Source organism: Pungitius pungitius, chromosome 1 (genome assembly GCF_949316345.1).
Source record: "Pungitius pungitius chromosome 1, fPunPun2.1, whole genome shotgun sequence".
NCBI classification, from domain to species: Eukaryota; Metazoa; Chordata; class Actinopteri; order Perciformes; family Gasterosteidae; genus Pungitius; species Pungitius pungitius.
In genome coordinates this window covers 6,745,155-6,770,955 of record NC_084900.1, presented here as the reverse complement: position 1 = coordinate 6,770,955, position 25,801 = coordinate 6,745,155, and the positions used below count along the sequence as shown (strand labels likewise).

The following is a 25,801-nucleotide window of genomic DNA, read 5'->3' as shown; positions in this document are numbered from 1 at the left end:
TAAGACAACATAGACCGCACACTCGTCTCTTGGTATTCAACAGCTTGGGCTGTTTCAGCACTGAGTTCTGATTCCAAGAGTTCAATTGTTGACCAGCTCAGTAACTCTGCTGCTCTGCTCTCAGTCTTGTTTACTCCTCCCACAACCTGTGGTTTGCTTGCATCGTTATTGGTCTACAAAGTGTGGCTGTTTACCGCTATTTCCAGGGAAAGTGATTGCTGCCATTTTGACATACGGCCAGACACTAATTAAGAGTCTGCTCCTCATAAACACCATTCAGTGCTGGTGTAGTCAGGAAGGAATGGTGTTAAAAAATGCCATCGACAAGGTATGGTTATCTTTATTACCCCTGAGGCAATTTGTTGCACAGCCGGAAGTAATATAATGCTCAGTTGAATCACTGCACAACACGTGTATATGATGTCTGATACAGACTGCAGAGCAGAGGACTGCAGCTCTACTGATATCGGACCTACAGAGTGAACAAGACGCAGCCCAGTGCATCTGGGTTTGGACATTATCAATATTTTAGCTTGTGGATTTGGACTGATGGGCAGGTATGAAGTATCATTAGCCTGCCATGATGTGAGTGTAAAGTGAAAAAAAGACCAGCAGGTCACTTAGAGACGGTTGTTAAGTTCTCCCCTGAGTACATAACACCCAAGGCTATGTGACCATGTGGACACTGTCGGTGTTTACAGTACCACCAGTTTCCTGTTGACATGTTGAGTATTGAACAAAGGAAGGGTTCGCAGCTTAACATATGAGATCCTTACACACACACTCACACAAACACACACAAACCGCAGTGGGAAACGGACACCATCCGTGGTAGGCTTGTTTAAGTCAACACTGCCGGCATATTCTTTGAACAATCTGGGCCATTTGATTCTCATTTGAATAATATTCAAATTGAAGGCGCTGAGCACACAAATCCTTGCATGAAAAAGCTACCATTGTGTATTCCCATGCATACATATTGGAAAAACGGGATAGATGAGGACTGCAGAGCAGTGCATACCTTACTGAGCAAACAGCACCATCTTGGTGCCGCTTTGACTCCTCCCTCCATATGACCTTTTTCCCTTTTTAACATTCACATCATTCCCAAACACACATGACAACTCAAACAGGAGTTACACTTCTGAACAGTGCAATGAGACACAGAATGAGTCTTACCTAGAGTAGAGTAGTTGGTCACATCTGTAAGCGGACCATTGGGGAAAAGAGGAAGCAGGGGATGGGGGGAGGTGGAGGGGGGAGAAAGACAAGAGAAATGTCAGCAAATTTCAATGTAAGGCAGGCTGAAGTTCAATGCAGGCTGAGGCTGTCACTAGCTCCTGGAAAAAATGACAGTGTCCCAGCATTGTACTGACAAGGGGTTAAGAATAGTCCCTGTCAAGAGGGGAACATCATTTATTAATGGAGGTACATGAAACGTCTGAGATAGTTCCCCACGAGGATTCAAAGTTTGCAGAACTTGCATTCATATTTGTTTGTGTTTAAAGATTCTGTGGGTGGATGCATAGAGGATGTAAGCTAAAACCTAATTCATGCACTTTTATTCTTTTCCTACCGGTGTGACTTGACCCACAGACAAACAATTGTGCTCCAACAGCCGACAAGGTGTTCCCCCACTCTCCACACAGCTGAGGTAATTTAGTCGCCCTGAGATAGCTCTCAGCCTGTGCACATCGACCGTTGCTATTTCCCCTAGCTTGTTAGTTTGACAGCCAACGTACAAAAGCACAATAAGATCCCAGTACCGCACTACCCAACGAGACCTCTAGGTAGCCCCCGCACAAACAAAAAGAAAGCAGCATTTGGCCATGTTTTTCCCTAGGTCACTGCCTTACGGTCATATCTCCAAAATGTTCATAGAAAGGGATATAGAAAGACCTGCACTCCACTCAACTTCCCCGTGCACACTGAGAAGTTAATCCAGAAATTTCAATTTTTCTCTGTTTTACAATTAAATCGGTCCCTCTACAAATGCACTCTTCTATGGTACAGTTTGGCTTTCTTGTAAATGTGCAATCAAACAAGAAAATGGAGTGAGCTGACACCAAGTGGATGCAGTGTGAGGGGAATAGTAGACAAGGACTGAAGCTGAGCCGCAATTGCTTACCAGTGAAGTCTAGTTGGGTTGAAGTGGAATTTGGCAGTTATTGATTATCAACGAGGTCTATGCCCCGGCATTTCTTTCCATTTTGGTATTACAAGCCATAAGTTTCAAAGGGATCAACATTGGGGGAATGTGAATAAAATATCTGTTTGGTTTGTAGGAACAAATCTATTTTCAGGAAAAGGGCGGGAAGACTGGGTTTCAATCCCTGGGACGCTCATCGCCATTCTGTCTGACAGACTTTCTCCCTCTGCTGCCGTTGTTGCAAAAAGGAGAGCTCAGCTGAGGACCTTGAAGGTTCATATGGGGAAAATTGGACCCCCGGGAGAGGGTGGCTGGGACTGATGTCAGACTTCACAGCCACTCCAAGCACCTGGGGTTTCAATGACATCAGCATCAGTGTTGTTTGGTAAGTAAGAGACCGAGACACTACATAAAGCCGCAATGAAAATAGAGAGGTGATACAAGGGATGTGGGGAGATTTATAATGTGATCTTAACACCTTTTGCTTATTTTAATGGACCCTCTTTTTGCAGTGATGGGAAGATTACAGATATTTCAAAAGCCTGGCCAATCAAAAGTGGTGGAGGTAGAGTGGGCATGGGTGGATTACACTAGCGGGGATAGTGGAGGGGGAATCGAGATGGAGAAACCAAAGCTCTGGTGGCTTCAATAAACCCACTCTGTGAAAAGATAGAAGACAGAGACACTCTTTTCACCCTCTCTCACCCTCCTGTTTTAAGCAGATAAGCTGCTTCTAGGGTCTTAGTTATGCTGTGTGGAACCCACAACACGACAGAAAAACTTTTGACAAGGCAAAGAAAAGCTGAGAAGTCCGCTCCTCATGTTGTGTTTTTTATATTGACATGAAGAGAATGTTCAGAGTGGTCAGTGATGGGGAATTACAAAAAAGCCTTTGTGATCCAACATCATGAGCTGCATATCACTGCTCAGAAATGGGTTTTAGTTTTATCGATGAGTGTAATATATGATGTATACATAAATATATATACATTAAAAAAAAATATATATATAAACATAAAATAGGCAAGCACAATAACCCATACATCAAAAAGCTATTGATGTGTGGAAATAACATGGCGACAGACATTCACTTTGTCCAGGAACTTGGATTACATTTAGAGAGACATCATCTGCCCTTGGTGGGATTTTTGCAGTGCTGTTCAGTCCTCTGAGACTGCGGCTCTAGGACAAGGACATCGTGTCTCTCAGGGGAGATTCTTTTTGACACAGCCAGTCTTGACTTTCTTCATTCATCACATACCAGTCAGTGCACTGCAACGAGGACAACCGGATTTTAAGGAAGTCTGAAGAGCTGTTTTGTCTGTTTGTTTTCTTTAATCGTTCTTTGCCGCTGGAAATCTTGACAAAACCCTTCTTGTCCATATTCTCTGTTTTGCACTATCCTCGCCGACCCTGACAATTTTCAACTTTAAACTGTGGCCACTCAGTGGAGGGAAAAGAGAAAGCCGTGTTATTTTGAAAGCCTTTGATAAGTACCTTACGTAGCTTGTATCCTTGTTAATAGGGATATGTGCTGGTTATTGGGACATGTATGGTTTCATATGTCAAGCATGCATATTTAAATGGCATTACACACTTCACTTATAAGTGCAACCACGACCCACATAAACTACACTGGTAATACCTTTTTGGGGGACTGAAAACAAACAAATGTATGGATCAGATAGATGGTAGAAAATATTACGTTCCAGATGGGCCAATACCATGCACTCAACAGGCATATATTGCTCTTTTCTGCACAAATTATACACAAAATAATTATAGTAAATCACTGGGTACACCATTTTTCTCACAGAGCAACATAAAAACATGTCAATGAAGGCACACACCTGCAGAAAGAGGGAGCGAGAGTTCCTTCTCAACAACGTCTGCAGGATTGAGTGGCCACTAATTGCAAATCAAAAGCAATGGAGCTGGAAGGCAGCCCGAGAGGGTAGAGGAACCTGCAGCGCCTGTTGTCAGTCAATTTAGACTGTGACGAAAAAGGCCCTGTTCTTTGTGTCACAATTTAACCTATTCACCAGTGTGGAATGGCAGCAGCTGTTTTTTTTTCAGCACGACATAATGGGACAAAATGGCTCTGGCTGGCCAAGTTCCAGCTAACTGCGAATAGGCGTCAATGCAGAGAGAGAAGGTGCGAAGCAGACATTGGAGAAGAGAGAACAGTGCTGTCGTGTTATCATAAACACTGAGAGAGCTTGCATCCTCCCATCTGAGCTGATACAAACATTACCTCGCTTTATTTGTCTGTTGCAACAAAGACTTAGGGACGCACTGACGGAGGCCGCAGATGGCCTGGGCTCACACAGACTGCGGAAGTATCTAGAAGTTTGCAGTCAGACAAGAAGCCAGATTGGCTGCAAAGCCTAGGCCGCTACTTGAGGGGTACAAAATAAATAAAGGATTGCTTATTTTCAATCTCTCTTCAAGTCGAGGTGTGAATAAGTACTTGAGTGACAGCCTAATGAGCACTCCAATATACAAACTCCAAACTTCATCGGGCGGTTGTCAAACTCTGTCCGGTTTAGGGGGCCGCTAAAGCATGACAGTACGTAAACGAGGTACGCTTGTGCTAGCATCGAGGCAGATGTTCTCTTACCGCTGCAGCTGTCTTCTGTTTAAAGACAGCAGCGCTACGGGAAGGCTCTGCATCACTCAATCCACAAATGCTAAAAACTCATTTGATTTACATTTCTCTTCCCTCAGATTACACTCATATTAGATGATGGTAGACAAGTTGTGTCATTAAAAGTAGGAAAAAAATCTTAAGGATTTTAAAATAGAGTTCATATGGTTGTGCCATAATCTGATTGACACTATCCAGTGGTGAATAGAGGGAAAACAGAGCTAAATCAAATGCAGCCCTGGTCCGATGCATCTTCCCAGGGGCTTTTTCCACCATTTTGTGTAGAAAAAATACTCCCAAGGATTTAAGGGACTATTTCAATGCAGCCTTTCATAGAATTCTACCTGCCACACCTTGATGAGTGATCAGAAGTTGGAGAGAACATAGGCCTGTGGGCTTGATGCCGAGTTCTGACCCTGAGTTCAGCTACGTAGAGGTGGGATAAAGATTATTTTGCCCGGGGAGAAGCAGACGGTAGGACATAGTAGAAGGGGTGAAATAAAAAAAAAAGAGGAAAAGGCAATTGCCGTGATGCCTATGGCAGCACGGCACTGGCGTGGCCCTTCACATCAGCCCCTTGTGAAGATGGGGGATGGAGGGAGGGGGGGGGTACCCTACAGGCAATCGTATGTCGACTGGCAAGATCAAGGCCAGCTAGGCGAGGCCTGGATTGGAGTGATTCCTTCAGGCCCCGGTGTGTGTGTAAGTGAAGCAACCAGGAGAAAGCTTTTGATGACGTTTGACAATCCCCTGCTCAGAAATCGTCTCTCCGAACATTGGCCTCTCTCAATAAGAAAACCATTAACGCGGGTCACGAGGACACCCCTGACAATTGACTCCATTACCGGGGGAAAATTCGTCGGGGTCACTTACGGCCTCGGCGCGCCTCAGCCACTCACCCTGACTGTCCAAAAGGCTTACCTTTTAAATCTCTGACTCAAATAGATAACTAGACATGATGAGTAAACAGTGTGGCCGCAAGATGGGAGCGCGCTCATTGCTTTTTAATTGTGTTTCCCTCCGTGCACCGAGCTGGTTCTGGTACCTGCGCGCGTTGGCCCATGCGAGGCCAGGTGCAGTCATTACCACGGGACAGATGGATCAGCAGAAGTGGCGCTCGTTTCCCTTGCAAGGCAACACGGCGGCTGCCATATGTAGGCTCATCATTAAAATGGACTTTTGACCTTCCATCGGGCGTCTGTCATTCTAATGGAGTTCATTAAAAATTTCGAGGGTGTTTAGGATGTGATTTTTTTTTCTCTATGTTTATGGACGTTTTTTGACGAAAGCAACGATGATGGTGTGCCATTCATGTGAGCGCGTTTATGCTTTTGTTCTCCTTGTTATTTTGCGCATGCGTTAGACACCAGTGTCAAAAGTGTTTAAGTTTTTCAGCTCCTTTTAATATTACCAATGCAGCTTCTTTGAGAATTCATCAAAGTGCTTCTCGACCCCGCCGCCATCTGTGCGAGCGAGCGGGAGAGAGCCGTGCGAGGGAAGCAGCTGGAGAGAGAACGGCAAGATGAAAATTCTGACACAGGCAAAAGCACGCGGGCAAGCCCCTGGACACGGAATGAAGAGCCACTGATATGCCAGCTCTGAACTGCTATTTATTTATGCCTAACCCCTTATCCTTAGCTGCGAAGCTTCAAATTTTGATTCGGAGGTAAAGACCGTTGGGCCACATCTCGCTCAGGATGAAATTTGAAAGGTAAATGGACAGACAATTAAATAATAAAGAGGGAAGAAAACCATCCCACAGAGGTCTAATTTAAAAAAAACTACAGTCTCAATCTAAAATACTATTAACTCCACAATTGCATACAGTATATTACGAGAGTAAGGGGGCTGCCCGATTATACCTAATGCATGTCTGCTGTGCATGTAAATTGCAGATACAAGTAAACACAGCCGAGCCAGATCATCATCATGTACTGGAGCCTAACGAGTGAACACACATTTGGAACCTTTACGCCTCAGCGTCCCGACACTTAGCCTGATTTGAGCTTCGATTTAATTTGCCAGGACAACTCGTTATCCGTGTGACTCCTCCATAACAACCCGACAATCTCTGCAGTAAAGCACCTGATTAACAATGCTGCCGGCGCTCTCCTCCGGGGCTGACTTCAGCTCCTGCCATCTTTGAGCCAGTCATTTCTCACAATAAAGCAATATCAGTTGCAGTGTTTATGCCCTGTAATCACTTTCTCCTACACCTGATCTCCTCTTCATAAACTCAGAGTGCCAACATTATTGCTGTTATAGTCAGAAATAGGGAGCCATGTATTATGCATCAACGCTGATCCCCTGGAGGGTAGGTACATACATTTTGAGAACACACCAACCCCCACACGCGCGCACACACACACACACACACACACACACTCTCGTCCCCTCTCATACACAAACGTTGTGAGCATAGTGTAAATGCATGCCACGGTGAATACACACTGACACAGTTTTTGCTCTTCCTCAAATCTACACACACACACACACACACACCTACACACAGTTCAACTCGAAGCATTGGGGTGTGATACAGACTGCCTGCACATTGCCTTGTCTCTCCTTTGACACTAATCAACACCTTCTCTGCTATTAAAAAGATACCTCTCCATGCATGTTGATCAGCTAACAACCTCATTTACATGACCGTCACTCAGCAACACGGCTGGGCAGGTGTGATGACGGAAGGTGAGGTGTGGTGGGGAGAATGGGCTGATGTAGTTAGCAAAGAAAAAAGATGATGTCTGCAAGGCGAGAAAAATTTATTGCATCTCGAATGAGAGGAAATTGGCCAGAACCAATGCCTCTCCTCCACCTTTCTCCTTCTCCTGGGGCAGTTCCACCTCACTCCTGTCGGCTGACTTTCCGCTACGCCGCGGGGCTTCCGGCGAGCCTGAGCCTTTTTGGCCAGACCAATGAGTCTGGATAGCATTCAAGAGGCTGGGATGATGCATCCAGACAATGGGTGTTGGTGGGCAGGAACACGGAACAGGAGGGCGAAGAGAGAGGAGTAGTCGGCAAATGGTTTTGAATGGGGCAGGGAGACGGCAAAGTTGTGCGAGCCATTGTAGGTGCTTTCAATCATTCTGATGGCATCTGTTCCATTCTATTTTTCGCACTGACAGTGGATCCTTTTCCCTGGTGAGACGGGAAGAGTCTGCGTGCGATTGTGTGTTGTGCGTGTGAGGAAAAGAAAAAAGAAATGAAACCAGTCATCAAAGGGATACTTCCCTTGACAGATGCCCATGTGTGCTGAGTTTGTTCGGTCCTCGGTGTGATATGGCTTATTTACCCTCACATCATCAGATGCGTTGCACCTGGTGTCATCTTTGCGGATGGGAACTGGTACGGACATCCTCGGGGCATTTAACTTATGTTAGCTCTCCGCTTAAACATGCATGAAGTTATAACAGTGCTCCCCACCACTTCACAGCTCTAACTGCTTTCTCATTTGCTCTCTCGACTGGATCGTCCTCTTTTGCTTTCTGCCTTTGTCTCTCTCTATAAGCTCAGCCTGACTTTTTATTTTTTTCTGCTGCTCCTCTTTTCCCCTTCATTAACTATCCTGCATCTCTCTTCTTTTTATATATGTCTGTTTATCCCTTCTGGATAAATGCAATGAAAACCCTCCATGTCCCCCTGGTTTCACTATATAAAAATCCAAGTCTTCCAAAAAGATAAAAGGCTTCTGAAAAATAATACCAGCATTAGGGTTTCCTATTTCACAGCGTTTCAGAGCTGAGGGGTCAGTGGATGAGCCTGATGTGGAATATTGAACATGAAGATGGGGAAGTGCAAAGGTAATCTTTCCGCATGTCCGCTCGGTAAACACAGTATTATTGGATATGCACATCTGCTATCGGAGAAAAAAAAGGCCTTACAATGCATTACAAAAACACCTCAAAAACAAATTGAGGGGAAAACAGAGCAGAATTTAGGCGACCGTAAATGTTGAATCGTGCCTCACGAGCGAATAGACAGCAGAGGTTCACCACTCAAAACAGAATGCCGACAAAACATGGGGGATATCAATCACAAGTGGCACTGGATGAAAAATCCAGTGGATCACATATGGCCAGATTCACCTTCTGGCCATATGTGGCCACTTAAAATGATATCCTCATGGTGGCGCTAGACAGAGACACACCAAAGTAAATTAGCGTAACGTTCTTGGGGAAGCATGGAAGTGTACACATCGTGATGAAAGGCTAATCGATGATGCCAGTCCTAAAGCCAGACCACCCAAAAGGCTTTTAGATCGGTCCCTGACCATTACCAAGGCAGACAAAACCTTTACTTTACATCTAATATCTCACCAAACCACCAAACATGTCGTCTGTTGTAACACGACCGCAATCTCTCAATGTGCTGCACATTCAGAAATTAGAAAGGTAAACAGTAAGGATGCTTAGGGCACGGAAGCAGTCTGCTGGGACCCAATCCCACCTAATAGTCTAATTAAAGCCAGTGATTGCTTATATAAGCACACATGAGCAGTGGACATGCTCCACTAACAGCCACCCACAGGACTGTTAATTAGCACAAATTCTGAAGTATGTTTAACTCAGCAGTCACTGTTTCTCCTACCACAATTGCTCTGCGGTGGAATTACATTTTGATTTTTAATAAAGGACCTTGCTTTTGTGACCTTTCCAGGTTTGTTTCTATTGTGTTGCATTCACTCATTCTCCTTTGGCTGTCATTCCTGAGAGTTTGTGTTCAATCAGCAATATATATATATATATATATATATATATATATATATATATTTTTTTTTTTTTTTTTTTTTTAAAGGATGCAGAGTAGTTGAAACTGGGCTTTGCTCAATACCTTTGTGAGAGCTACCTAACTGCTACCCTAACTGCTACTGCTAACAGCTACCTAAAAAGTAGGACAATTATACATTTTTTTCAGGCTCTCTGAGACATGATTTCAGACAGGCTCTCTGAGACATGATCTTATTGGAGTGCCAACAAGTTTAATGAATAGTCGTTCTCCATCAAAGGCGATTAGGCAAATAGTAGCTCTTCATTCTACTGCAGTACAAATTTGTTCTTTTAGAATGGATTGCAAGGAGACGGATGACAAGGCTGAATTGGTGCATTTTATGAAAAATGGAGTAATTATGTTTGTGTACTATATTTGCCTGTACCTACTCACTCTGGATAATTGATAAAAACAAACAAATATGGAATTACCAAGGCCAGGAGGATTACAGTATGGTACGTTTAACCCTTAGGCCTAGAGAGGGTACATAAAAAGTTGCGTATTGTAGTGGACAAAAGTGTAGATTTGTTTGACTACATTTGATGATATAATCATAAAACAATCACCTTAGTGAGATAGGTCAAGGGGACTGCACATTGTGGGATGCCGTCATGAAAATGAACGAGAACACAATTGTTTTTTTCAGGTTCATTTTGATTTATAATAAAAGGAGAAGTACAAGAAAATGTAATCGAAAACAAAAAGAATACAAGTTCCTTCCTGTAGCCCCTGACCCCCTTTCAAAAAATTGCACCACAATTGCCACAGTTTGCCCTTAATTCCAAAGAATTGAAGAGGGAAGAATAACTCTTTCCCTGCTACACAAAATACCCCCCCCCCCCCCGGGCTAACCTGCTGTACAGTGCACTATTGATAATTGGAACTCATCAAGCAGGAATTCTCTTTCCCATTGCTGAGTCCAACCTGCTGTGTTTTACACAATACATCCTTTGGCAGCATCATTACTTTCAGCAGGCCTACAAAGAGGTTCAACCTTGTCGGCGGTTTGATTTTTGCTTAATGTTTCCTGCAGCAGACCAACAGCGGACCAACACAATGCCTAATCACTTGAATCATCCGTGTGGACTATATGAGGGAAAGAAGGGTGGGTTGTATGTACTGGCAGAGAAACGACCTGTATTAAGGCTGAGCCGGGCGCTAAGCTGCGTCCAGGTGTTCGCCTCTTTCCAGGTGGCCGTGTAATACTCTTGCCGACCCAGATCATGGCAATCATGGAGCTGGCAGGGATGGCTCGGCGCCCAAACTAGTGTGGTAGCCCGGGTAATTTGCCAAGTTGGCAGTGACATGCCTGAAAAGCAGGCGGGCACAAAGGCAGAGAGCCTAACACTCCTGGAGTGGAAAACCTTTCATTTTCTTTTCAAAAATCAACGGAATGGCGCCGTTTGGTGCGAGGCCCGTCAAATGCGTTCGACACACGGATGTCATAGGTATCGGTGATGGTACATTATGCCCTGAGCTCTGTGTACCAGATGATGTGTGTTTCATCATCTCACTTAGAGGAGCCTAGTACCCCGTGCCAAGTTGGCAGATAATTGCATTATTTTGAAATATTGTTTTTGTGTTTTGGCCCACGGATCTCTTGTTTGACGCTTTCGCCAGCATATCTTCAGTCGGAGGTTTTTGAATCGCGTCCGAAAAAATCCTCAGCCTGAGAGATGATCTTCATTAGCTCAGGATGCCAGAGTTGTACACAGCCCGCTCTCTGGGCTCCGTGGCTCCACAGGGTAAGGAGCTTGGCTGGCAGGCAGCCACAGACCGTGCTGTGTTTCTGCTTCCCATCCTCTCATTTGACTGCATGGTAATTACCGTCTCAATGCGGTAGAAAAAAAAAAGCAGCTTTTGGTAGGAGGATCGGGGGGAGAGAAAAAAGGGAAGAAATATGAGGATGCGTGGCTTAGCAGCTTAATGAACATGTCAGATGTATTTAAACAAATGGATTACCACATCTGTAGACACTCAGCTGGATTGTGCTTATTCCAAAACACTGAACAGTCTGGAGCTGAGAAATGATTAAGATACATCTATATGTATATAGTTGTATGCCACACTGTGTTGTTCCCAGATTCCATTTCATGTAGATTAAGTGGCTCACCAATGGTGTCTATGTCAAACCATAAATAATAGATGCTCTTTTGTGGCATGAGGCCCCCTCTCTGCTTGTCAGGCTCAAATCCTTGTGCAATGCTTAAAAGCTGACAAAAATGTCACCCTAATATTTTAATGTCATATAAATAGGCTCATGATGTATGATCTTTTTCAGAGGGCAGCATTCTCAAAACACTTATCATTTGACCTTTTCTACCTGCAAAACCTGATGAATGCGGGACCCTTTTGAGCAGCATACTTTAGCATGGGCTCTTTGAATTCATGCATCCAGATTTTGTGAAATCTCCGATAGGATGTTATGGATTTGCTTGTGTGGGTGTTTGTGCATCTCTGTGTCTCTCTGTCAATGGCTAATCTCATATCGCTGGACCCGTGAGCTTAATACTATGTTGTGGTCATAGTCATTAATAACTGTACGCTCAAGTACCTCTGATTTTAATTTAATTCAGTCAATGACTGCTGACTCCTCCCTTGAATTGTTCCTCATTTAATTTGCTCAGAGAGGAGGGTATAATTACTGACATGACTAAGTACAGCTGGGTACGATTGTTTATACGTTAACCATTGCTTAGCAAATGCCAAACCAAACCCTGCTCAGTCTGCAGGGGAAGAGCTATCGTTAGCATTCAGTGGGACTCCTACGGTGTGTTAGGACTGACCTTTACTGTTCAGAGGAAGCATTACACAGTCAACATGAAGCGTTAAATAGTGAACTGCAGTTTGACTGTAGAGTGCCAGTGCAGTAAGCCGCACAGAAAACAGAGTCTTTTGCATCACAAATGCATCGTTTCTGATGCCCTCGCGATGTAGACGGCGGGCGATTGTGGTCGGAATCATTCAATCTGACATCACAGCAGAAGCCGCAGCGGACTCACGTGGCGGCGATCTGCCATCTACGGATTGCAATTCGCCAGTTTCCATTTGTCAGGCAATGTGCAAGGTTCAGATAGCTTAGGAGTCATATCGGCACACTTGAAATTTGCTCACGGGCCTTCCTCAGGCTGTGAGATGGGTCTCAAACTGCCAGTTGGCTGTGATGAAATCCCTTCTCAGCCCGGTTATGTGTCCTCCCAATAACCTTTTATTTGTGAAGGACTCGCGGGCCATTCGGAAAGAAAGATGCTGCTGTTAGGTGAGCTTGTCACCAAACACCTTTTTCTCTTCAAACTATAACAACTAAAAGACTGTCCGACAATGACTGTCTAAACATGTTTTCTGCGTGCTCTGCCCCCTTAACTCCTTGCGTCGATCGGAACGGACATGACTCACTTGTGTTAGACACATTGCAGCGAGAGTGTCCTGACTAATGACTGCATCACGGAGCGCTGGTGTCGGGGCCCGTTCAGCACGCAGGAGGTGCTAGCCCTTTACCCGGAGGAGATCATTAAACTGACCAATTGAAATTGAGTGAGCCTAGTTGGCTACCTGTTGTGGAGGTTTTGAAAATGACACTTCCACTCATTGCTGATTCTGAGCGGTACCTGAACGATTAGTCTCGTAGTCATTACTAAACAAAAGGTCAATAGCTTATTAGAGAGAGGCGCATGGTGAGAGAGATGGAGGAGGGAGAGGAAAGGGGGGGAGAAAAAAAAGGAAGGAACCACAAAAATGAAGACGTTTGTCACTGAAATGTTATCAAGCACAGGTCAAGCTTATTGTTACAGCTTACCCGTGAACACAATTGATGTTCAATTTCATCTTTATGCTGTCATTGGTTTTTAATGGCTCAATAATGTTCCAACACCCACGTCACACCCTTCCCTGCTTTTTCCACCTTCATCTCTCGCTCTAACTGACTCGCTCAAGCATTCAACTGAAAAGGTGACAGAGTCTAATGTAATATCTCTCCCGAGTGCAATTACGGCAACATTAAGAAACATCATTCTTTCTCTCTCTCTCTCTCTGTCACTCTCCTGGCTTGCTTGCTTTCTTTCTTTTCTGTGTCCTTCACTTCAACTAATTTGCTCAGTTTCTCTTGCCGCATTGTACAAATGTTTCTCTTGTCAAAAGAATAGTACCATATGTTTGCAATCACTCCGGCTCCCTTGCCTGCACAGATCATTTAGCAGGCTCCCTCATACATTTCAATTAGGCCCACCTAGCGCAGCCACAAACATGGAAAAGCAATATTGATTTCTTCATATCCTGTGCGCGGGTTGGACCAAATTAACGCATGTACTGAGGAATATGATCGATCCATAATAATTCACTTGTGTTTGTTACCACACATGTGATAATTTGGTGATTTTTGGTAGACTGAGACTCAGTATTTAACTAATTAAAAGCCATATTCTTGACAGCTATCCCTAGTGCACTCTCAGTATGCATACCATACATGTTAATAAGACATTTGAGGGCATTTCAAACATAGTTATGACTTTCAAGGGTTCCTACCAAAATGCATAATTGTAACAATACCCTATATTTTGCATTGTATGGCGAGAGGAAAGTAGAAAATGCCTGGTCAGACACATCCTGCAGTATGATGTTGTAAATTGATAAAAGCATTTCCGAAACGTTGCCTGCATCCTATGATGCACAAAGGATTCAATTACCAGCGGCAATTTTTTTCTAGAAAGGCTGGTTGAAGTGTCGTTGCTTGGGGAGCAGCCAGAGCCCGGTAGCTGTCAATCACTCCCTGCCACCTCATCCATCCTCCTGACACTCTGCAATAGCCTGGAGAGAGTGATCAGTCAAAGTTCAGGAGACGGGGACGTCCCATCAAAGAGCAGAGACTTTGGAATCTTGGGACTCTGTATCAACTTTGGTCTTTATTTCATAATGGTAGTGGCTGTCAGGCCATCGTCATTACCAAAATGCAGTATATTGAGTTTAATTGTAATGTATCTCCAATATTTAACGACATCACACCCAGACCACCCTCCAGGTTTTTGTCACATAACTTGCTTTGCATTGAGATAATATCTAGTGGAAATATTATACTCAACAGTTATTTAACTTTTCTTCCCACAATGTACTGTTTTAAGGGTAACTACAAACGACTTAATGAACACATAATGTCTCCTAAAGAAGCGGGTTCTCTTATTCTCCTATTTGTGCCCTATTACTTAGTAACTGAAATGATTAGTCCATAAAGGTTCAATAGGGATAATTTAGAGTTACTCACCAGCATGTAATTCTATTATGGAGGACATCTGCGGCTAATGCTGACTAATTGTCCTGGTAAAGTAGATGCCATGGCTTTTACCCTCTTAGAGAGATACATGTCCAGCATTGTGGTTTTATCGCTATTCATGGATTGGGTAACGGGGAGGGCGGGGCACGCATAGTCTAGTAATTATCTTTATGAAGATGGGAGGCCTCTCGGTTACAGTGGCGTTTGATTAAAACAAATGGTTTTCCCTCCTGGGCCTGACGAGGGGACAGCATCAGATCCCCCTTTGGCTGGAACGGGACTTGAATAAAAATGTACTTTTCATATTGACGTCATATGGATGAATGTCCATATTCTATTATCCATGGATAAAAATCTGTGCCACAGCTGCGGTTCAAACTTCACCCTCTTTCTCTGTCTTGCACACATACAGAGACACTCACTTTGAGGTTGTTTAGTACCTCCCTGAGTAATAACAATCTTAATGGATAACCAAACTGCCACTCTGGGCGGTGTGATGGTCAAGCTGACCATTACAGAGTCACTTAGTAGCAGCTGATTGACTTGCTCCCCTGTTAAGCTGATACTCGGCATCAAAGCAGTTCTCTGGGTACTGCTGTTTCTTGCCTCGAATCAATTTGTGTATAGTAAGTATTTTCCCTGATTTAGAAAAAACAAATAGTGAGGACCCTATTTCTGGGGATACATATTCAATCACAGATGAGAAAACACATCAACTTTAAAGGATGGTGAACAAACCTCCCGTAGGGTCACAGAGAGGGAGATTAATGCCCATTTAACTCTATTTTTCTCCAACATCTCTCAGTGAAAAGTTGGTTTTACACAAACAATACTGCTGATTTCATATTTTCACCAATTTTAGTATTTAAAAACCCCTGGATAGTAGCTGTTCCTTCAGTTACTGTAAATGCACCAACAATCAAATCATTTAGAAGTCAGCTAGGGTACGTTTCTTTATGTTCATGTTTATGTTTGTTCAATAAACTTACTGTTGTTCGGAGGCTTTATATCGACTGTATGCACGGCGTCAACCTTTTCCCTACCAGTCTCAGACAGACGTGATCTAGTGAAAAGTAGAGTCCAAATATGCACCCACAATCACCGAGGCTCACACACAGCCAGACAAACTAAAACACAGACACTTTCTTCCTTCTCTTTCTCCATTTCCCGTGGCCCTTCTACCTCAGGGAATCTGATCACCTCCTGATGTGAGGCTTAGAAACAGTAATGCAATACACAGTCAACTTATATTTCCCCAGCGAGACAGCCTGAGCGAAAAACTTCATATTCTTCAGCGACCACACAGCGGAGGGTGTAGATGGCTGCGGGACATTAAGATGAGGCGTCAAGGAGATAGATGGGTAAAAAGATAGATGCATGGATGTATAAATGTAAAGATATATACATGCATCTCTTCAGCTCAACAGCAGATGCCATAGTAGGATGGCTCATTTCTACGAGTGAAATAAGGCTAAAGAACGGGGTCAAGAGCTCTAGAGTAGAAGCAATCAATACCACAGACCTCTCTCACTTGCTGACTGTCGGGCTGAACCAGCTAATAACACCTAATCATATCGCTGGGAGGAAACTCTAACCACCGAGCTTGCCCTGAAATGGGACATCGCATTAGTCTGGCAAGGAGAAAAGCGAGAAAGGAAAGGTGAGGCGGGAGCGAGGCACTGAGATAAGCAGGGAGAGCGATGGAGAGACTGAAAACTCTCTCCCTCTCTCTCTCTCTCTCTCTCTGAAGAATTTGTGAATAGATGAAACCGGGATACAAAAATACAGGCTGTGTTTACACACACCAATGCAAGCAGAAAAGGAGAGTCAGAGTCACGGGTGAGACGCTTGCTACACCATACAGTAATGCAATTAGGGGTTAGGTGTCTTGCTCGGGGATACTTCAAAATGGCACATGGAGCAGCCGGGATTCGAACCACCAACCTTGTGGCTCCAAGCACAACACACTACTCCATGCACCACCATCACCCTCAATTTAAATCGATTAGTCAGTCAAAAACCGCAACAATTCAAATGCTGGACTAAGCATTTAAGTAACTTTAGGATCAAAAATGCTTGTGTGGAATCAGAAAATTGGGATTAATGTTTTCTAATTAAACATATCTCCATATCATTTCACATTATTTAAATGGTATAATGATAATAATTCTAATCAAACTAATCATTGACACAATAAGTAAATACGTTATTAAATATATAAACACAGAAAAAAAGAAAACACATAAACAATGAAAATGCAATGTGTGCAAACTGATACATGTACAAATTTATCTGTCCGCCTTGACAATAGTGGAAACACAAGAGTTCCGATTATCCAATAACAAACAGCCGCGCGTGCATACAGGGTCAACAAAGCCCCATCGTGAGGAGGAGAAGTGAAAAATGCCCTCTGAGCTGGAAGTGTTGCAGGTGAGGCGTCATATAGTACATAAGGAAAAGTACGGGCAACGGAGACCAACCAGGTGTAATACACTCATGAATAAATATGCTGAGTGCTGGAATTGATCATTAGAGCAGTCTGAGGAAGGAAAAAAAAAACAAGGATGAATAGAGGTGGTGCAATTTGATGAGTGCTTTTGAAGCATGGAAACACCCTGAAAAGAAGTAAGTGATGATACTTGGATAGTCTTTGCCAGTGCAGTCTTGCTTTAAGTACTTTGCCAAACAAAAAAAAAAGCTGCAAAACATCTTTTTTTTTTCTACATTGCAATCGGATATTGCTTGCATTTTGCAGTGCATTTGTTGTCTGTTCTCTAATTATGTCATTTCATACAGTATGATGACGCGTTTCACCAAAGAGCAAAACACGAGCCCGTCCTTAGGAATACACGCAACTGATATACTTTTGTTTCTCTCGTACTTGTGAAAACCTGGCTGGACCTGCTCGTAGGCGCTCGTCTGATGGTGTGATGTGAGGCGGGGGAACAAAAGGTTGTCTTCCATGCCTCTGCTGAAGAGCGCAGCAGCGCAGTTCTTAATTGCTACTCTGATCAGAGACGCATCTGGGCTGAGGGATCCCGGCTCCCAGTAACACCGTCGTCCCCGGGGGGGGGCGCCAGTGTGTTGCTCCTGTCCGTCTTGATTAACGACCCCTCCCTTTGACCCCTCCCAGGAGCCCCGACGAGTACCTTCGCTGGAGCACAAAGTGCGCACGCTCACAAAAGCATGCAAATGACACAACGATGCTTGTTGGAGTACACACACACACACACACACACACACACACGCACAACTGATGTAACTGGGTTTAATAATGAGAACCTTTCTGAAGAGAAAGCTGAGCAGCAGCTAAACTCAAATCACAAGAGAGGGCAACTGTAGTGACACATGCGCCCTCTCGTTTTCATTCATCATCCTGCGATGGCCACTAAAATTAAATATAGATGACCTCAAGTGCACCTATTTCTTTTGGCATTTGTGATTCAAAGAGGCGGCGCTCTTCATATTCCCCTCGCCGCTTCATTCTGCCCGTTGGTCAGCACCATTACCGTGCGCTGTTATTTAATCTCTTGCTCCAGCAATAAATCTGACTTCTTCCCGCCGACGGTCTCCTCTGGTAGCGCCAGTGAGCACGAGGCAGTGTGCGGATCAGAAAGTAAGAGCGGCCCACGCTGGAGCGTGGAAGCGCTAATTGCCCGGGAGGCGTTGCATTGACATTCAGTCCACTTCCCTGGTATCCCCAAAGTCTCCAGAGAATCTTAAAGTCGACCTGCTTTTGAGAATAGTACACATATACTGTGTAAGGCATGCTGGACCATTATCCTGCCGCATCTTTACTCCAGGGTGTGTATTTTGTGAATGTCCACTCCACTCACGCATTTGTCCTCCATTGTTTAAAAAAAGATGGTGGCGCATGGAGTAGTGTGATACGCTGGGAGCCGCAAGGACGGTAGTTCGAATCCCAGTGTCCCTGAGCAAGACACCTAACTCCTAATGGCTCCCCAGGCAAAAATGTAACGCATGGGTTACAATGCAACGTAAGTCGCTTTGGATAAAAGCGTCAGCTAAAGGACATGTAATGGACACAAGAAACCGCATTACTTAATAAGACTCTAGGAGAGGCTTCTGATTATGTGGACGCCACTACGTTTGTGATGATGCACTAACATGTTAGAAATCTATTAAACACACCCTCCGTCAGGGTGAATGTGAAGAGCCTTCATCTGGAACGGCGCATGCCAGCTCCTCCTCCTCCTCCTCCTCCTGCCTTCCTTCCCCTCGTTGCTAATTATCCAGAAGATGGATTACATCATGGGATCTAATAGAGAGAAGCTCCATTACACGAAACCACCGCCAAACGCACGCACGCACACACACAAACACACACTAGCGCAGCGCTAAACTCCATAGCTCTGACAAAATCACTCAGCCAATCTGCCCATTTAGTTCCACATTCTTATTAACAAAATAGGGAAGAGTCACTCATTATCATCGCTCAAAAATATGAGCAATATTAGTCAGGCCTTCGAAATTGTGAGGACAGATAGTGCTTCATGATAAGAAATGATAATAGCACACATAATTGCATGACCTTTGAAATATGCAATAGCTGAGATTGATATACTAGGAGTTGATACAATTATAATCTAAAATACATGGTGTGCTTCATAAGCGATGCATTGTGATGCCAGACATGAAGCTCAACCTAATCCTGGGGTTTCTGGGCAGCTTAGCCCTTTACTGTACATCAGCATCCAGACAATGTAACGGGTTGGATTCAGCGGAAAGTCAATTTATTTAAGGGTTTTTCTACAGGTTTGTCTGCAGAAATAAATCCTTGAATCGGAGAAAAATGCATATTGTTCTTTCGGAGAAGTTGAATTGCCAGACATTATTGTCGGAACATGTATTTGCAACTTTAACACTCCTCTCTTCAGCAGGTAACTACGGTAAAAAATGGAGGATGGTTTAAGGAAAAAAATGCACTTTCTGTGCAAAAAAAGAAAGGTGTACAATGATCCAAGAACTTGTCTATGAATCTTGGCAACTCTATGTATGAATATAGCTTTCATTTTCTCTTTTTTTTATCAATTCCTTAACTCCTGTTGCCATGGTAACCAAGAGAGGGTGAAGGGGAGGCGGGGTGATCAGCATACAAAGACTTATTTGAAGCCGCGAAAAGTCTCTCCAGTTAGACAGAAAACTGATTTATTTATTTTTGTATGCCCCAAGGTCAGAATGACATGCATGACAAGTCAATACACGGACTTGTTTAACACTTCCGAGGCCGGGCAGAGCTGACAATCTATCGTCGTTGCTCTGTGCAGTTGTCAATTCATGCTTTAGCTCTCCAGCAGAAATAATCTCAGAGGAAGGCAGTCAAAGCAGAGCTGTTAGCTTGGAGAGTCTGCTTCATTGAAGATGCCAGTATGCATAAGTTTTCCCGCGATCAACTCACTGGCTCTCTGAGCCTTCCCCCTGTCTGACATCCTTTCACTCATCTATTATCTCCAAGTTTCACTCTGTCTTTGTATCCCCTACTTGTGTTACTCTCCCCTCTTTGCTCCCCTTAACCGCCTCTCCCATCTTCTCCATCCCTCTAATCCCCTCCTCCCACTTCTCCCAGATGAGGTGGTCCGGCCCTGGCCTGGCTATTCCATTCCCTTCTAATCCCCACACCCTCCCACCCCCCCCCCCCCCCCCCCCGCCCTCCTTGCCGCCTGATTTACACACTTCATGAAGTGGAACGTCTCGATGGCTGGTGTTCCCCTTAGCAATCGGCCGGCGCGCCGTCCCCCCGAGCGCTTGTGCCACCTTGAACACATCATCAGCCCTGATGGCCGTGAAGAGAGGGGAGGCTTACGCACACCGGCATGCTCGAAATAATAATCCCGCGCCCGCCGCCTCACACCCTCTGACTAAAAAGAGCGATCACCGTCACCAAGTTGCTGCAAGCTCTCTCCTGCTCGTGCGCGTTCGTCCCGTCAGGGGACCAGATGTTACATCGAAAGCTTGATGGCGATCATCAAAACAATCAGTGTTTGGGACACTAAGCTGCCACTGCCTGTGATGGACATTTATTCCTACCACTAAAAGCGCTAACAAGAGCGCCCCATGTCAAAGCTCCACATCCGATTCTGCATTCTTCCGGGCGAAAAAGGGTTTGATTGACTTCGGCTTTTTTTTTTTATATAGTGTCACAGACCTCCCGATATTTCCCCTCAGCGGGCATGCCAACCAGTGACCTCTGGCGCTAATTCACCGGGAAGCTATTCACCAAGGACAACAGTCCCCCGGCGGGCTTAGTGCGGGACGCCTGCTTGCGTTTTTGTCACAGTGAGGAGGCCTGAGTCATTGTTCACTTGGCCTAAGCCTGTTTTGTCCAGGGAGAGTCGGGGTGATAGGATGCACTGGAGAATGCCGTCTGCCTCATGATCCAAGGGCTGGCCTAATTTCTAATTACCTTCTGCAGTGTTCTGGAAGACTGCAGTTTGCGGTGTGGATGTGGATTATCTAGCGTGCTGCGATGGCAGTGTCGCGTACACACACACACACACACACATACACACACATACACACACACACGCGCACGTGCACACAGAACCAGCGCCACACGCAAACGCACAGTCCCTGAGCGAGACCCTGGGTTTCCACAGGCCAGCACTTGATTTACTCAGGCGGATATGTTGTTAATTTGATTCCCCTGTCATGGTATTGTTCAATTTTTAATCAAATCTCTGTGTGCTACCTGCATTTCCAACACTGGAATACATTTAATTGTCTAAATTTAATTCAGAGCAAAGAATGAAGACTGGAAAGTAAACTTGGGTCTAGGAGAAAGTCAGTAATTCACTTGGTTGCCGTTTGTTTGTTTTTCAGTCAAAGAAGATGATGAGTTATGCAAAATGAATTGAACCCAAAAACTTCTGCAGTGTTGCTCTTGCGTCCTTACGGCTGTTAGGCTGAATGACCCACTGCAACACGTGTGTGTGTGTGTGTGTGTGTGTGTGCATAGGAAAACTGTTATGGAGGAATGCGGCTGGAGATTAAATATTGATAAGGTACAGTCAAAGTTCTGTGAGGATTCGTATTAGAAGGGGAAACCGTAAGCTCTTGATTGCTCTCATCTTGCAGCTGTCTACCTTTGATTTGCGGTATCTGACAAAATAAATGACTGCACTTGAGAAAATTCAAATGTATCAAACCATATTCATTTACTATCAAAGCATATAAAATGACACTGACTTATGTTCTTTCCAAGCTGATGTGTTTTACATCAAAGGGTGGCTAGGAGTGTGGAGATCTGCAAAGTGTAGATCGCATTAGTGGGACTGCAATGGTCCTGAGAACTGGTTCCTTCCAAATGTGAACTATTGTAGACGACAAACTGCCTGGCAGGCGGGTGGGAAGAGGAAGACACTGCCTCTGGCCTCCGGTGGACTTACACTAGGCACAGATATCGCCAGAGAGAACAAAAAAAAAAGGACAGGAGCAATACTTCCTCCGCTAGATGACTTGACACATAGGAAAGTGAGTGCATGCTGCATTTTTGGCACTGACCCATACAGCGGCAGGGCCAGGTCAGACCCCGGCAATCATGGTCATGTACGCTGGATGTCCCAGCGTCTGGGTGATAGAGAGAGGAATGAAAGGGTTCAAAACCACCAGAGCATGCGGGAACCCGGGGCGTCTCACTCAAGGGACGGAGCCAGCCGGCCAGCTGACTGCGAGCCACAGAGAGGTCTTTGCAACCCAAACAGTGGCCAAATAAGTGGTGGCACAAAAAGAGAGCAGGAGAAGGAGGGAGATGTTCTGGTTGGAGGAAGGGCATGATTAAGACAGAGAGAAATAAAAGCGAGTCAGAGTACTGTTTTTCTTGGTTGATTGACTTAGGCAAAGTCATTTAGTCTTGTTTTTGTGTATCAGCTAGCGGGCACTAATTCAATTTTCCCATCTGGTGTCACCACTTTTTTAATGAATAAAACCTGACTGAGCATGGTGTTAAAAGCTTTGATGAAGGGTGCTCCATGAGTGCAATCTGTTGCCACAGATATTCAGAATAAGTTTATGTTGGAGCCAGTATGACCGATGGTCTGTTAGTCATCTTTGAGCACGGACACATTGGATCCTCTCTCAGTCAGTAGCATGGGAAACTGGGCCTACTATGTATTTCATGCATTACATACGTAGCTACGGTGCCAGCTAGCCGGGAATAAGTTGGTTCATTAAAGTGACCACCCGTTAAAACCATGGCTACCACTTGAGACGTGTTGTTGTGGGACTGATGTGCAAAGTGGCACTTGTTGGCATAGAGGCCAACATTTGTTTGTGTTTACTAGGGGGAATTTTTTTTCGCAACGTATGGAGCCAACGAACATTTCAATTTAGTTAGTTATGCATTGTGTTTATTCATATTAATCTGACTCGGCCGGTAGTTCAATCATCGCTGTAAACACAACCTTAATGACTACAAATGTTTGGATCCCCCAACAACTGCTATGAGCGCCACTCAGGGAATAATTCAAATGGGCGACTTAATTGGCACTCAGAGATCAAAGACCCCAGGCAGCTACTTCCCTGCGTCCATACTGGGATGATCGCTTGCAGAGTGTTGGCGAGTACCTGAAGCCTTTCGCCCCAAATCCTGTCTGAGCTGCGTAGACCCGTAAGGCACTGCTGTCACTACTTAGTTAGGTACATCGTATTTTTAATTGGCCCAAAGCCTACTGTTTTGGTGAGACGTATCATATTTTTAAAGTAAGACATGTCAACAAATTTAATTAAAATCAGGACATAACAAGTTTGAGGAAAAATGAAGAGCGCCGGTTTTCTCAATGGCTCATTTACCCAGGGCTAGACATGCAATTATACTTTATATTTTATCTTTTTCAGACTGCGCAGCCATGGCATTAGCATTAATTCACAGTAGACAATACAAAGGTCTGCTCCAATGCAACAACGGAGAAATGATTCAGCGGCATCTGTTGGTATCCTTGTTTAACCTCACAACTTGGTTGAGGTGGCTCATGCCTCTCAAGTTTGGAAGGGTGACTTTGGACACGGGGAGGTTACAAGGAGAGGTAATTGCCCAAATCCACGGCGGAGTACCATGATCTCTCTTCAACACAGATGGGAGGGAAAAGACAAAGAGCCTTATGAATATTTAAATTGCAATTTTCTTCATTTTCTTCGATTGACCCTTTTTCTTTGCTGATATGCAAGGGAACCTCTGGGTATTCAAGGGTGTCAAAACTAAAGCATGTGGCTCAGGTCAAAAACCAGATCAAACGGCAAAAAGAGGAGGGATTTCCAATGTGCAAACAGGATTAAGCCTGGATGCAGCAGGTGAGTACTGATGAATAAACAACTAAAGTCTCTCTTTTTGTTTTAGCTCATTGAGTCAGCATTCATTCCACACCAATACATCTGCAGAACATATTGGTTTTCAAAGTTATGCAAAACGGTGACGGTCATACCAATGGACATGAACAACTGGATGAAACACTCACGATGAAATGCACTGTTCGGGTGGCCGACTGTGCCGCAAACTGTAAACAATCACTTGCTTGCAAGTCAAACTGAAATAAGCAGTTTTCTAATTAAACAGCATGTTGTAAAATATGCAAGCACGAAAATTCAAGAATAACACGCTGTCAAAATTAACTATTTCTCTGTTTAATTTGATCATCTACAGGCTGAAATAAGGCACAGGACATGTGGATGAACAATTGATTTTGCAAATTGATTTAAGTGCATAAGTACAATATATAGATATAAATTTGTATATATTTTCATACATACTATGGAAGTATCAGTACTCAACCTACAAAGAAATGCACACAGCCCATAATCAGAAACGGACTTTTAAATGAGCCTGTGTGATGTCTGCATGGTTGTGATGTCAGAACTATTACGTAGAAATGCAGATGTCAGTGTACTTGACAAAACCACCGTGTGTCTGGCTGCAGTGACAGCACAGATGTGGAAAACCTTAAAACGCTGCGCAATCAGAGCGGGCTATATTGGGAGAGGGCCGTAAAGAACAGTAGAGAAAAGCGCTGTGTATTTTTAACAGATTACAGAATCCCCCAAAAAAGACATCGTTCTGATAGTGAGCATTACATATATTCTAACTGATAAACAAAGCAAAGAAGAAATACAACTACCTATTCAAGCAAACATCCGATGACATAATTGGGATCATTTATAGCCCAAAAAAATGAAACGTGCTGTGACACATCACGCCAGTCTCGGTCTGCATTCGCATCTCTTTTGTGATTTGGCAAGCAGCAGATTGACCGTCAACCTGCCAGTTGGATTGACCTAACACGAGTCACTAACAGGCCCAGCGTAGCCCGGGTCTGATGAGAAACACGGGCTCTTTGTCTCAATGTCACGGCTGCCTCGCTCACTTACTAACCTGAGGCGGTACAGCATGCTGCCACCAAGTAATGACCGAGTCAGGCCATTCCAAAATGCTTCACCTCTGGCTCCGCACGACTTGGCCCCGTGCAGATCGGAGAAAAGGGGCACGTTTGCAGAAGTGTTTTGCATGCTGCGGAGAGGGCTTCCCCCGGGGGAGCATTTGCTGATTGGCAGCCGGGATGGTATAGATAAGGAGCGGTTTAATTCACAAAATCCAAGCTCACTCGGGAGGGTGGGGGGGGGGGGGGGGGAGTCCCTGTATCGCTGTTGTTATGGGCATACATATTGGCTTGGCCCTGCAACCTCGGTTCATTTCCTTGGGCACTCTGCTAAATCCCTAAATTTGCCTAAACTATGAATATAAACCAAGAAAAAACAGGCTTTATATGAGCGTCTCATAAATGAAACATTCCGAAAAAATAAGCTTTATTTTATTTGTGTAACCCCTTCGACTTGCTGTGATGAAATAGTATCGTCATTCACCCTAAGACAATTATCTGCCTCCCGCGTCTGTTTTGTGGGAGGCCTCCCTGTGCCATTAACCCCGCGCGGCCTCCCATAACAAAGGACTGGAATTGCCGTG

General features: G+C 44.4%; 1 protein-coding gene across 42 annotated transcripts in view; it reads right to left on the bottom strand.

Moving 5' to 3' along the window:
- The window catches only part of LOC119223808 (receptor-type tyrosine-protein phosphatase delta-like), a 291,447-nt gene that overhangs the window by 212,600 nt on the left and 53,046 nt on the right, over window positions 1–25,801 (bottom strand). For all 42 annotated transcript variants that reach the window (XM_037481241.2, XM_062560985.1, XM_062561004.1 and 39 more), the window contains exon 4: window positions 1,180–1,203. The gene's annotated coding sequence lies outside the window, so the exon portion shown is untranslated. The remainder of the gene's footprint in view (window positions 1–1,179; window positions 1,204–25,801) is intronic.